The 14355-nt window shown below is 36.2% G+C and overlaps 1 protein-coding gene across 1 annotated transcript in view; it reads right to left on the minus strand.

The window, feature by feature from the left end:
- The window catches only part of EXOC4 (exocyst complex component 4), a 911169-nt gene that overhangs the window by 266543 nt on the left and 630271 nt on the right, over positions 1–14355 (minus strand). The window lies entirely within an intron of this gene.

Consider the following 14355-nt stretch of genomic DNA (forward strand, 5'->3'; position numbering starts at 1 on the left):
ATAGTAACACATGTGTGAATCTGTAGCATTAAATTTTTAAAATTGTTTATATATATATATGCACATATATATATTTCTTATTTTCAACATATCTTATAATCATATGTTATATTTATTTTATATCACTATCACGTGCCAATAATCTTTACCCATAACAAGAAAGGGTGAAACAAGCCATAAATTAGATTGGATAGTAAGTGCTTGCAGGGTTATGGGCCCCTAGTCTATAACTTCTATACAGGGAGGAGGCAAATGGCCTTCATTTTCTCCTTCTGTCCACTCTGGCCGGAGGAGGGGGCTGGTGTTTTGCATGACTTCCCTGAGAAGAGAGGGCAGTGCTTGGGGGGAGGGGGTGGGAAGGGCAGGGAAAGAGGGTAATCTCTGCATCTGGAGTCAGATCCTGGCAGGTCACCTACTTTCTGTGAGATCCTAAGCAAATCACTCCCCTCCTCTGGGTTTCAGCTTCTTCATTTGTAAAATGAGAGGGTTGGACTAGATCAGTGGGGTCAAATTCAAATAGAAATGAGAAACTCTAGTCTATACATAAAGATCCCAGGTGGGGGGGGGCCCGCAAATATTGACTTTATTTTTAAAATGTAATGTCCTTTATGTTTTACTGCATTTTTGTTTATTTTGTTAAATCTTTCCCCATTACCTTTTAATCTGGTGAAATCTGATCATGGCACTTGGGGTTGTTGTGGGTTGCATACGGCTTAACAGAAGGCTGACACTTCTGAACTAGATGACTTTGAAGCTCTAAATATATGATCCTAGACAGCCTTATATATTTTTGTATCTGACACAGCACTGAGCTCAAAAAGAACTCAATCAATTTTCATTGAATGAATGGATGAGATTGAGGAGGAACTAGAAATCAGCAAAAATTCTTGTGTTCCAAGAATGTTCCTAAACGGCTCAAAGTGGGAAGACAGGATTAATAAATTCCTAAGAATCTCTTTACTGAAAATCAGAACCACACAGTGGATAGAAACAGGCCTTAGAGTCAGAAAGACCTTATTTAATTTCCTGCATCTGACACCATGGAGAAGGGATTTAACATGTGAATGCCTCAGGAATTCTCAGAGTATGTTATACAAAAGTTATTGATCTGCTCATCTGTATTAGTGTAGGGAGTTTCCACATTGAGGAAATTACAAGTCTTAAAAAAATATATATTTTTGAGATCATCACATGATGACTAAATGAGATAATAATTGTAGAGAGTTTAGCATAGTGTCTGGCACATTAAAATGCTATATAAGTGTTAGCCATCATTATAATTGTTATTATTAGTTCTAATTCAATTCAATGAAAACTTACTGAATGCCAATTGTAAGCACAGTTCTAATCCTAGGTACTTAGGAGAGGAAGGGTATTCCAGAAAGATAAATAAGGCAGGTCACTTTAGTCAAGGAGTTTACAATCTAGTTAGGGAGATAAAATAAAGCATGTGTGTATGTATGTATGTATGTATGTATGTATGTATGTATGTATGTATGTATGTATGTATGTATGTATGTATGTATGTGTATGTGTGTATGTGTGTATGCGTGTATGCATGTATGCATGCATGCATGCATGTATGCATGTATATACACACACACACCTAAGAAACCCTGTCCTAAGCAAGGTTATAGGGAGTTAGAAAATAAGAAAAACAAATAATTATGTGAAAAGATTACCTTTTTGTACCTTAAAATTTATGTTCATTTCCTAAAGATTATATTGGTTTCTATATTACAAAACTTCTTAAACTGTGGGTCGTGATCCCATGTGACTGAATGTTTGGTTGTGAAAAATATGGCAATAGTAAAGGGTTATGTATACCTATTTTGTAAACCTATATACCCAGGGTCTTGTAAAAAGTTCTCAGGCAAAAAGGGGTTGTGAATGGGAAAAGGTTAAGAAGTCCTGCTGTATTTAAGTATATGGATAAGAAATGTTCTCATAATCACAAAGAGAGGACTTAAAAAGCCTTCACATGTGAGATACTTGTATTTTGGGGTTTGTGAATAAAGATGCAGAATGAGTTTTTTTTTTAAAGACATGGACAATATGAGAATTTGTTTTGCTTGATTATATATATTTGTCACAGGTTTTTTTTTCTTTTCTCCTCAATGGGAAGAAGAAAGAAAATACATGCTTGCAAATTGAAAAAATTAAAAATAAATAGTATATTAATATGTACCTTCTCTCTCTCTCTCTCTCTCTCCCCACCCCCCCTCCCCAATAATTTCCACTACTTCTATCTTGATTTCATTTCCATTGCTTTTCAGAGAGTGCCACTGGGGAAATTCTAAACTAATTAAAATTTCACTCAAGCTGCATGTGCTTCTGATTTGCAAAGTCCCTTGCTTAGCTGAGGCTCATCATCACAAATTCCATTTCACTGTAAAGCTCCATTTCTCCCATTCCATCTCAGCCAAGTCTAGCAGCATCGACCAACTAGAAACATTCTTGAGCAGAGTGGGCTGACAGTATATTATGGGATTTGTAGTAAAGGAACAGTTTTTATTCCTCTGAAGAAAGCTACTAATATTAAATAACTATGTCTTTGCCTAGACCCTAACTTGAAATTCCATGGTCAACTACTCAAGCTAACAATATACACATACAGTCTTTATTCAAAGAATAGGTAAACAGGAAAACATGGGCATATTTATGAATAAGCCAGACTACTTTAGAGTAACATACACTCTCTCTGCAGGCCCCATAGCACATTTCAGGAGCTCTTTTCACATTGATACAATGGCATAAATTGATGGAAAGGAAAAAAGGTTGTATGGAAAATGTCTTAACAAGAAGATCCATTAGGCAGTGGAAAAGAATCCCAAGGGAGGTGGTCAAGGTACCATTGTTGCAGAGAGTCAAGACTAGATTAGAGAATACATTAGTGAAAATGATATATTGAAGGGTCCTACAAAATACAGAGAGGTCACAATGGATGACCCAGACATTTCTCCAGGCTCTAAAACCAGAAGCAAGGAAAATAACATACTATTGTACTGTAAAGGAGAAAATAAATATTCCAAACAGAACAGCATTTTTAAGTTATATTCTATGCTAAGTTACACTATCACAACTTATAATCAAAGTAAAATAAAGAACAAAGTATGGAAATATAAAAAGAGTAGTATTTTTTGAAATAAGGTACTTATAAGAAGAAATTTAACAATATAAAAGTAATATGCTAAGTGAAGGTGGAACGCTATTGCTCCAAAAACCAAAATTCAGACTTGAGTGTTCTAAAATTTTCCATTTCCATTTTGCAGTTTGGTTTATAGTAAAATAGAAAAATGGAAAACAATATAAGTAAGTTATATGTAGAAAAAATTAGCAAAAACTTTATTTAGAACCACAGAATTATAGGATTTGAAGCTAATGTTAGGAAGCATCCCAACTTCCTCATTTGGGAGAGAAGAAAAGTTCAGAGAGGTCAGGTGAAACATACATAATAATAGTGGAACCAAGACTTGAACCTAGGTGCCCTGATTTTTTTCCAACCCAATAGACTAATAAGAGGCTAAAACAACACCTTGCACTTTGGACTCTACTTTGGATTTCTCATTTGTAAAATGAAGAGAGGGGAAAATTAGGTGGCCCAGTAGATAGACTGCTAGGCCTAGAGTCAGGAAGACTTATCTTCCTGAGTTCAAATCTGGCCTCAGAGATTTAACTAGCTGTGTGACCTTGGGCAAGTCACATAACCCTGTTTGCCTCAGTTTCTTTATCTATAGAATGAGCTGGAGAAGAAAATAGCAAAGCACTCCAGTATCTTTGCCAAGAAAACCTCAAATGGGGTCATGAAGAGTCAGACATGACTGAAACAACTGAACACACCCATACCTCCACTCCCACCTCACCCAACAAAATGAAGAGACTGCTTTATATAATCTCAATGGTCTTTTCCAGATCCCAAGTCCTGTAATCCTGTGACTGAGAATTCAACATTTTAGGTCATATGCAGAATTTCCCTAAAATTTATATAACAGTGAAAAGAGAAGCCAACATAATATGAAGATTCAAACTTTAATAATATATAAATGACATTCCCAAAAAGATTCATTTAAATCAATCAATGACTTCTTAAAGCTAAAGGATGTACACTGCACTCAATACACTGCACTCAAAATCCCTAGTATATTCTATCTGAATCAAGTACGCCCTTCATAACCATACTGAATATAAACACCTACATCCAGAATTCAGCCAGATCTTTCACAGTGAGCTGTATAGCAGATCTTTTGTAGTCCCTCTTCATTCCTTTGGAATAAAATCTAAGCAAAACCATATCAAAGACCCTCACATGCACAATCTATATAGAAAACAATGTCAGGCCAAATGTAGTTCTTTGGAGATCTCAATCTCAGAGGTCCCCATACCCCCAAATAGAAAATTTTAGATGCACAACACACAGGTAAACAACTCTGACAAAGGAATCGAAACCTCAGAGGAATTGATTGGCTATGTATTCAATTTACTTGGATTATCTGACTAGGAAAGGATCATTTAGAAATGATTTACAAGGAGTTCATTCAGAAACGGCAGCAACAGCCATATTTAAGATCATAAATCAGTGGAACATGAAAACCAAAGAAAAATCCATAAAGGTTAATGCACTTTGGGGCATATTCACCACTTAATTCATGGGAGCAAGTCATGGGCATGTCAAGAAGAGAGTCTTCCTCTAACTCTCCATAATTGCATATATTTAGAGAAACTATTATCTGCTCCTCATGTACTTGAAATTTTCTCCGGATAAAAGTGCAAAGTAAGCTTCATATCGCTAGAAGACGATCATGGACCAGATGATCTCTAAGGTCCATTTCAATTCTAAAATTCTACGACTCTGTCCATAGCCTATACCCTTAGGAGGTAATTTGCTCTCCCAATGAAATAAAATGGTATTCAGGTGCTCACATTTATAGCTACACGAAATTCATGCCTAGGACCAGAAGAGAAAAAGGATGAAATTTTTAAGCAAGGAGAGGAAAAAAAAGGAACATTATCTGTGAAATTTAGAACCTGCAGGCTTATAAACAAATTTAACTTATTCTAATCTTTCTATGAATATACTGCAGGTGATTTGTGACTACACTTAAGCGTTCCCACTAGACAGAAAAGCACTTTAGATAAAATGAAGTAACCCTCTTTAAAGAAAAAAAAATGACAATCATTTGAATTTTTTTAAAGTAAATCATTACAGAAATTTAAGTGATTCAAACTCTAAACTTTAACACTAAGCAAACTACTTTTCCAGAAATGTTAAAAATTTAAAAGGGCTATTGGCACACACCCCAGAAAACAAACACAAAATAATTCTTTTTCAAAGACCTAGAATTCTGTGTATTTATCTTTTAAATTTCCTTTATTAATGCAAAATAGACTCTCCATTCTCTCCCTCCCACTGCAGTCAATACTTAAATTTGAGTTACTTTAGTCTTCCTTTTAAAAAAATGCAACAAAGGGACATTCATTCATTCAACATCTGTGTTCTAAGCATCTACTGTGTGCAAGGCAACACTCTGTTATGCATTGGGGAGATGAGTTTAGGTAAGATATGGTCACAGCTCTCCTGGAGCATATGTGAGGGTGTATAAACTAGTATGGGGAATAAGACACGAAGAAAGGTAATTGCAATACAAAACAGGTCATGATAAACACATTAGAATATAGGCTACTAAAAATTACCTTTTGGATCCCTGGATAAGGGAAGCATTCAAGACTAAACAAGGGACAGACAGAATCACAAAAGATAAGATGGACAATTTTGATTACATGAGATTAAAAAGATTTTGTATAGGGGCAGCTAGGTGGCGCAGTGGGTAGAGCACTGGCCGTGGATTCAGGAGTACCTGAGTTCAAATCTGGTCTCAGACACTTAACACTTACTAGCTGTGTGACCCTGGGCAAGTCACTTAACCCCAACTGCCTCACTAAAAAAAAAAAAAAATTGTATAAACAATTAAACAAATTAAATTTAGAAGGAAAACAGGAAAAAATTACAGCCATTTTCTCTGATAAAAACCTCATATCCAAGGTATAATAAGGATCTGATTGAAATTTATAAGAACATATGTCATTCTCTAATAGATAAACGATCAAAGGACATAAAGTTTTTTTAAAGACAAAATCCAGGCTATCAACAAACATAAAGAAAATGATTCAAATAATTAGTAGAAAAATGAAAATTAAAGAAGGTTTGAGATTCTACTTTTTGCCCATCAATTGGCAAAGATGACAAAAAGGATAATGACAACTGCCAGAAGAGCTTCAAGAAAACAAGTATCCCAATGGGTGAAGTAGTCCAGCCACTCTGGAAAGCAATTTGGAGAGATGCCCCTCAAGTCATTAAACTTTGTTTATCCTTTGATCCAATGATTCCATAGCTTTGCCTATACTCCAAGAAGATCAAAGAACCCTGAAAAGGACCCGTACATTAAAAAAAAAATTATAGTAGCTCTTTTTTGTAGTGACAAAGAACTGGAAATAAAGGGGGAATCCATCAATTGGGGAATGGTTAAACAAATTATAGTATATAAGGGAAAATTATTAGTTTTCCAAATGATGCAAAGGACATTTACTAGAAATAGGTATCACTCATACCCAATATAGAAATAGGAGAGCAATATACAATCACAACTTTATAAACAACTCTGAAAGACATGAGAACTCTGATCCTTGAAATGACCAACTCTGATTCTAGAGGACTAATCATGAAGTTTGCACCCCATTTCTTGACAGAAAGGTAGAAAGATGTGGAATGAGACAACATTTCTGGATATAGCCAAAGCGGGGATTTGCTTTATCTAACTATTTGTTACGAGGGCTACCCTGACCCCCTTTAAATTTATCAACTAGAGGAGTGGGGAAGAGGGCATGAGGCCACAAAAGAAACGGAAGAAAGGGAGGCCATTGAGGCATTTAAAAATAAATGCAAAGAAGAAAGGAAGGCCAAGAACAAGTACTGTAAAGCAATTTAGTTTTGAAAGCTCCAAGCTAAACTTATATGATTAAAAGAAAAGTAAATTGTAAGAAATAAATAGCTTTACTTTCAAGAATAATCATTTTTGTCTATATTATATAGACAAAGGCCTATCTTATTAGGTATTAAATTCAGAATAAAAAAAAGAAGGTACGCCTTTTTTCAAGTAAATGTTGTTTAATTCACTGTATTTGTATATTCAGTGCCTAGCACAGTGTGTGGCATATAGTATGTACTTAGAAAACACTTGCTGATTGGTTGGGAATGAGTAGATTATTTTTGGTGGGGGTGGTGTGTCAACATTAGAGTTTTATTCCTGAGCTTTACTCACTCCTAAGGCTAGTGATTCATTGTTTATTTAACATTTACTTTAATGAGATGGGCCAACAGAAAAAGGATAGACATGTTCATTTATATTGGTAAAGATTCAAAGGTATGGTTTTCCATACCTTTCAAAGATTCAAAGGTATGACAGTGGAATAATTAGGGTTAGACAGGAGACGTGCAAACAAGAGCAAGTAGATGTCCCAATGGTTCAAGTTCCAAAGAAAATATAAATACAGAAGAACTATGTAATAAAGAGAGTTTATTATTGGACATAGGACACATAAAAGTCAAATTATATTCCTTGAAATCTAACAATTCTATTAAATCCCAAAAATCCATTATCTGAGAATCAAGAAAGGATAGGATCAATGAGTGAGGTGGGTGAAATAATAATAATGGCTAACAGAAAGAAGGCAAAACTGTTACTCTAATATCGCTTTGTTTTCCCAGGAGAAAGCCATTTGTCTTCTTTCCTTATAGTACAAACATAAAATATACAATATATACAGATTCCCTTGATGAAGCAAAGTTATCTGACCCCCAAAAGATTATTATCCTGAGATAACGAATTTATCTCAAAAATTATTCAGAAATAATGAAAGAGCTCTTGGTTGTACTGAACCACTTTCAGTGATCTCAAAAATCGTGGGAAAATGGAGGGTTGTCTTAGGCCTGAAGAGGGGTAAATGTCCCAGTTTTCAAAAAAAAAAAAAAAAAAGGTGGGGGTGGAGAAAGCTGAGTTTGAATTTTGTAGGGCAGCAAATGAGTTTGATTTTGATTGCTGGCAAAATCAGACCTGTGATTTGATTAATGTAGAGAACTCTCTACCAATGTAATATTGTCAAATGGCAATTTGATATTTTAAGAAATCTTTACATGATTCTCAAAATTCATCTAGTATATATTTTAAAATATAGAAAAAAAGAAAGTGATTGCCAAAAGCCAGCATGCCTTTATTAAGAGCATGTCATGCTAGACTAACTTCATTTTCTTTTTTTGACAGGTCATAGGCTGTTACTTTGGGGAACTCTTCTCTACTTAGATTCGATCACAGCATTTCCCATGATTTCATGGTATTCGTGGGATTATTTCCGTCCACTAACATTAGTCTAATGTTGCAGGTCTGACAATATCACCCCCAATGCTCAACAAAATCCAGTGGCTTCCTATCACCTCCAGAATCAAACACAAAATTCTCTCTTTGATATTTAAAGCCCTTCATAACCCAGCCCCTCGCCACCTTTCTAGTCTTTCTATACCTCATACCCGACCCGTGTTACATATGCTTTGATTCAGAGCCTCATTGTGGCTCCATGAATGAGATCCTGGCTGTACCCCACACCTGGAATGCTCTCTCTTCTTCACTGCCTCTTGGCTTCTCTGGATTCCTTCAAGCCCCAACTAAAATCTCACTCTCTACAGGAAGCCTTTCCTTATTTCTCTTACTGTTAATGATTTCCTATTTATCCCATACACATAATTTGTTTTTACATATTTGTTTGCTTATATTGTTTCCCCTGTTAGATTGTGATCTCCTGGAAGGCAAGGACTGTCTTTTGCCTTTTTTTGTATCCCCGGGACTTAGCACAGTGCCTGGCCCACAGTAAGTGCTTACTCGGTGCTTACTGATTTATTAGAGATGACTCTGGGTTATCAATGTCTATGTAGGATAAGCATAAGTTGTGGTACGGACTAGTTCAATGTTGTTTTTAATCCAACATTTTTTTTAAAAATTAAAAGAAAGAAAGGCTTGAAGGCATGGATCCAATAAAAGCCTTTTTCTTTTCTGTCCAGGCTTGTGATTTCATTCATTAAAGCAGATCATCAAATGTTCTTCAACTTGGATTCTTAGAGTTTCATCGAATTAGGGAAGAGGTTAGATAACTTGTTCAGGGTCATACAGCCAATATGTGTCACAGACCAAACTAACCTTTCTTACTTCAGGCCTTCTCCATACATTACGCCAAGTTATCTTTTTTTAGTTAGGATAAGCTTTGACATTAAGTATGGATAAACAATTCAGTCTTTTGGGTTCTGCTTAATTTTCTAGCTTGTCAAAATCTTCTTGGATCCTAACTCTGCCATTCATTGGGTTAACTATTATTATTGTTTTGTTATTGTTGTGCTTGTAATTGCTAATATGGATAAGTTCCTTTCTATTCAGGCACAGGAGACAAACAGTGGAATATTGAAGGCAGATGACAAGTGGTGAAATTTGAAGACAGCCATGGATGGTCCAAAAGGTTTCTTTAAAAAAAAACAACTTATTTTATTTTCCTCTTTAAATTAATAAGGATTTTTCTTTCACCTCCACCCCAAATGAAGAATAAAAGAAAAGTAAAACCTTGTAACAAATGAGTAGAACCACAAGAACAGTCTATACAATAACAACATTGTAAAGGCAAATATCTTTGGAAGTTTTCAACAGCTGGGCCTTTTTTCATAGCTTGATGGTCACAGAAAGCTGCTTCAGTTCTCTCACATCCCATGTGACACTAAAGAATGGCAAACTTTTCTCCAAAACCATCCAGATTAAGATGTTCAAGGTCCTGTAGAGGTTGATAGGTTGACTGTCAGTGGAACAATTTCTCTCCATTGCCCCAACCATCAGCATCAGCATCAGCATCAGCATCAGCATCAGCATCACTTTCAAGTTGTTCTTCACCTTCAGAAGCAGAATGAATTATCCCAGCTATTTTGTCTCCCCACCTCAACACAGTCTTTTTTCCCCCTTTTTGGTAAATGCTACTAATGAAAGAGCAATTTGAGTGTGGGTTTGCTATTTGAATAATATTCAGGGGATTTTTGGGGGAAGGAGATACAGGAATGCTCTATAATCTTTTTTCCATTAAAACAGACAAAAAGAGAGTTTTTGAACATGGCATTTTCCCCTGAATGGACAGTTTTCAAGGATGAATTTTGTCCACATAGTGAGAGAAATATACGTCTCAGTAGGCCACAAGAGCTGTGATTTCATTGGATGAGGCAGTTTAAAAAAAATCACAGTTTGGTAGTCAGTTATCTGGTAATGAGTCTCATCAAAATTTAGCTAGGCTAGTTCTTGAACAATAGACATATATAGGGGGCAGCTAGGTGGCACAGTGGATAGAGCACCGGCCTTGGAGTCAGGAGTACCTGAGTTCAAATCCGGCCTCAGACACTTAACACTTACTAGCTGTGTGACCCTGGGCAAGTCACCTAACCCCAATTGCCTCACTAAAAAAAAAAAAAATTAAAAAAAAATAGACATATATAGGTACACATGTGTACATATAGGTATATATGCACACATGCACACACATGTGCATATACACACATGTATGTATACACATGTATATGTGTATATATGCATATATATATATTTTAAATGCATTCTCTGCTGAACCTGCACTGACCTCCTTGTACCTACATGGTCCTTGCTTTTCCTCCCACATATCCATGCTGCCTCCTACCTCCATCAGCATGCTTTAAACCTCTCTGATGCCATTCACAAAGTCATTTTATTTTAACCATTCAAACCTCTCTAGTTCTGATGACTAGGGAAGTCAATTAGGATGTAAGTTCCATGAAGATAGGGCCTCTTAATTTTGTACTTGTATCCCCTGTGCCTAGCATAGTACATGAAACATAGGCTATGTTTAATAAATGCTTGTTGCTTTTCCTGAAGCCATACACTTTCCAAGGGTCCATCTTCTGACACCCTATAACTACACCTCTTTGGCCAGGATGCTAGCATTTACAAAATGTGTTGGGGGGACCAGCTGAACACTAAAATCTTCATTTTCATAGAACCTTAACTTAAAATTCTCCAGAAGTTTAATGTTTTGTTGCAGAAGTCAGACACCAGACAGACAATTTCTTCCTTATGTCTGCTTTCATAAATGGCTCCTCTGATTAGATAGGGATTAAAGGTCTTATAATTCCCACTATTATACATCTCATTTTATTCAAGTTCCTATTTGTGGCATATCCCAGGTAAAAATTCTACTCAGGAACCTGAGTTGCCAAAGAGCAGGGATTATTAAATTTGTATACAGAATAATAAACACAGTGAAAATAATAAGAAAAATCTCTACTCTAGCTGATGTGCCAGAGATTATTTGCAGTCGACTATCCATCAATCTTATAGACATTAAAATGATGGAATACACAGTATGTCCAAAGAAAAACTAGACCCTATGGAATAATTTTGATTACAATATTATCAGTTCCTGCAGAACTGATATTTCTCTCTGGAATGTGCTGATGACAAATACCTAAACCATATGAAAGATAAACCAGCTGTCCAAAAGGAAATGACTGAATGAAGGTTAATATGTGTTCACTGAGTTATATTCTTGGGCTGATTGCGGCTAGGAATTGCAGCTGAATGTGGACGAGATAGAGGAAAAGCCAAATCAGAGTAGTATATATCATAACAATTCCATATATAGCCACCTATGCATTCCTTTTGCACAAAAAAATGCTTCTTGCTTTCAGAGAAATGGAAAAATTAAGAAATAGTTAAATTCTTTATAATCTTTCACATCTGCTGTACATGCTAATTAAAAAAATACATTTTTTTGAAAATGACTTCACGTGTAAGAAGAAATTTCTGGCCTATTCAACACAGCCAGGTTATTCTGATGCAACTTATTCCACCTGCAAAAGAGCCTAGTAAAATCCCAGACATTACAATTGGCCTGCTATGAAGTAAATTGCCCATGGGCAAAAGGTCTAAGAGCTACCTTTGAGGCTATTTAACTTCACCCAATTAATTTGCTCTTCATTTTTTTTTGCATGTATACATTCCTGTTCTATATAAAATTACACTTCCATAATTCATGGCAACCAATGACTGGATGCATACATGACCATGAAATGCAATGTGAACTAACTGGTTGAAGTCAAACGGGCTCCAAAGCAGCCTTGGTCAACTTTGTTCTCCTGGCAGGCCAGTTTTAAGGACTGAGATATTTACTTGCCTATTAGATGGGTAGAAATAAGCTATGTAACCGAGTTTCTCCCTGAAACAACAGCCATTTTTTAAATACCTATATTCTCTCAGTGATATTGTATGACTGTAACTCATGGAATACTATTAGTCTCCAAAGAATGAAAATCATAGGTGATCCAAGGCACAAAGGACAAACACTTGATCCATATCATGTTGCTATTGTCCCATTTCTCTCCGGCCTTTTGTGGCTAAACTCTTTAAGAAGGCCATGATGTTCCACAAGCAGGAGACTCCACTTCCCAATGCCATGCATTTTCACTGGCTGTAATCCCTGCATCGAATGATCCTCTTCCTCATCTGTGCCTCTTGGCTTCCTTAATTTTTCTTTAAGTCTAAAATCTCACCTTCTGGAGAAAACCTTTTCTGATCCCTTTTAATTCTTTTTTTTTTTTTTTTTGTGCAGGGCAATTGGGGTTAAGTGACTTGCCCAGGGTCACACAGCTAGTAAGTGTCAAGTGTCTGAGTCCAGATTTGAACTCAGGTCCTCCTGAATCCAGGGCCAGTACTCTATCCACTGCGCCATCTAGCTGCCCCTGATCCCTTTTAATTCTGATGCCTTTCTTCTTTTGATGATTTCCAATTTATCCTGTACATAGCTTGTTTATACAGTTATTTCTATGTTGTCTCCTCTATTAGAGGTGACATCCTTGAGAGCAAAGATTATCTTTTAGCTTTCTTTGTATCCCTAGCACTTAACAAGTGCCTAGCCATAGAAGGTACTTGATAAATGTTTATTGACTGTTTATTGCCATTGATGAATTATTAAGCATTGGCACAAAGGATGACAAAAAGGAAGTGCAATGGCTCTACTGGGACAACGAGGTTGTGAACTGTCCTGGGGATGCTATACCGGCATTAATGTGTTATTTTTGGGGGTGGGCGGGGCAATGAGGGTTAAGTGACTTGCCCAGGGTCACACAGCTAGTAAGTGTCAAGTTTCTGAGGTCGGATTTGAACTCCAGTCCTCCTGAATCCAGGGCCAGTGCTCTATTCACTGTGCCACCTAAATGCCCCTCAATGTATTATTAAGAGGCCTAGAAGAAGGCTTCAACATTTTGGTTAGTATTTATGGGAGATCTCTGTTTAAATGAGAAAGTGTGGATGGGCTGCTATCTGTACTATTGTAGGTAGTACTTATATTGATGAGAATGCATATCATTGAGAAATGATATGCTACTATTTAAGTGTGCTAAAATCCCTTCCCATATTTTCTCTTTCTGACTAGATAGTAAATTCTCTAGAGGCAAGAAAAATATCTTTAATTTCTTTTGTATTGTAATAGTGTATTTCACTGGTGCTACTCTTCTCACAGTAATTAATAATGGAGTCTGACTAATTCTTTGTAATAACTGTTTTCATACATTTTAATTCCATACAAAATATATCACATATAATGCATTTGATTCTTTGGTACACACAATTTGAAGCATGTTATCACCCCTACATAATCATAGCATGAAATGATGTTGATGGAAGCACTTGGAAGTATTATACCAATGTGAGATGTAGCACAATTCCATATTGCAATGTGCAGGGAAACAAATAGTGAGCCTGAGAGCATTCCCATACAAATAGGACAGAAGCCTATTTTCAAAAATAATCCTGAACAGAGTTTATAGAATTTTTGGAAAAAAGCAGTCCTAAGCTACCGCTTACTGAGCAGCTGCAAAATCCTGGCAAAGTCAGAAAATGGGCAATGTGGATTCATGGTAGGGAGGAAACTGTGTTTCATTCTGCCAAGCTGCTAAAAGAGAGGGAAGAGCATGAGATGGGACTTCAAAAGAGCCACTTCCTACTTCTCATTTATTCTCGGCCAGTTCTGTATCCTTTGCAAAGTTACTTAATCTCTCTGTAACCTTGTTTCAGCTTATTTTTAAAAAATTAATCAATCAACAAGTATCTATTAAGCCCATGTTGCTGTTCAGTTGTTTAGTCCTGTCCAACTCTATGTGAAACCATGGGGTTTTTTTGGCATAGACACTAGACTGGTTTGCCATTTCCTTCTCCAGTACATCCCCATTTTACAGACAAGGAACTGAGGAAAATG

This window comes from Dromiciops gliroides, chromosome 5 (assembly GCF_019393635.1).
Source record: "Dromiciops gliroides isolate mDroGli1 chromosome 5, mDroGli1.pri, whole genome shotgun sequence".
In the NCBI taxonomy this organism is placed as follows: Eukaryota; Metazoa; Chordata; class Mammalia; order Microbiotheria; family Microbiotheriidae; genus Dromiciops; species Dromiciops gliroides.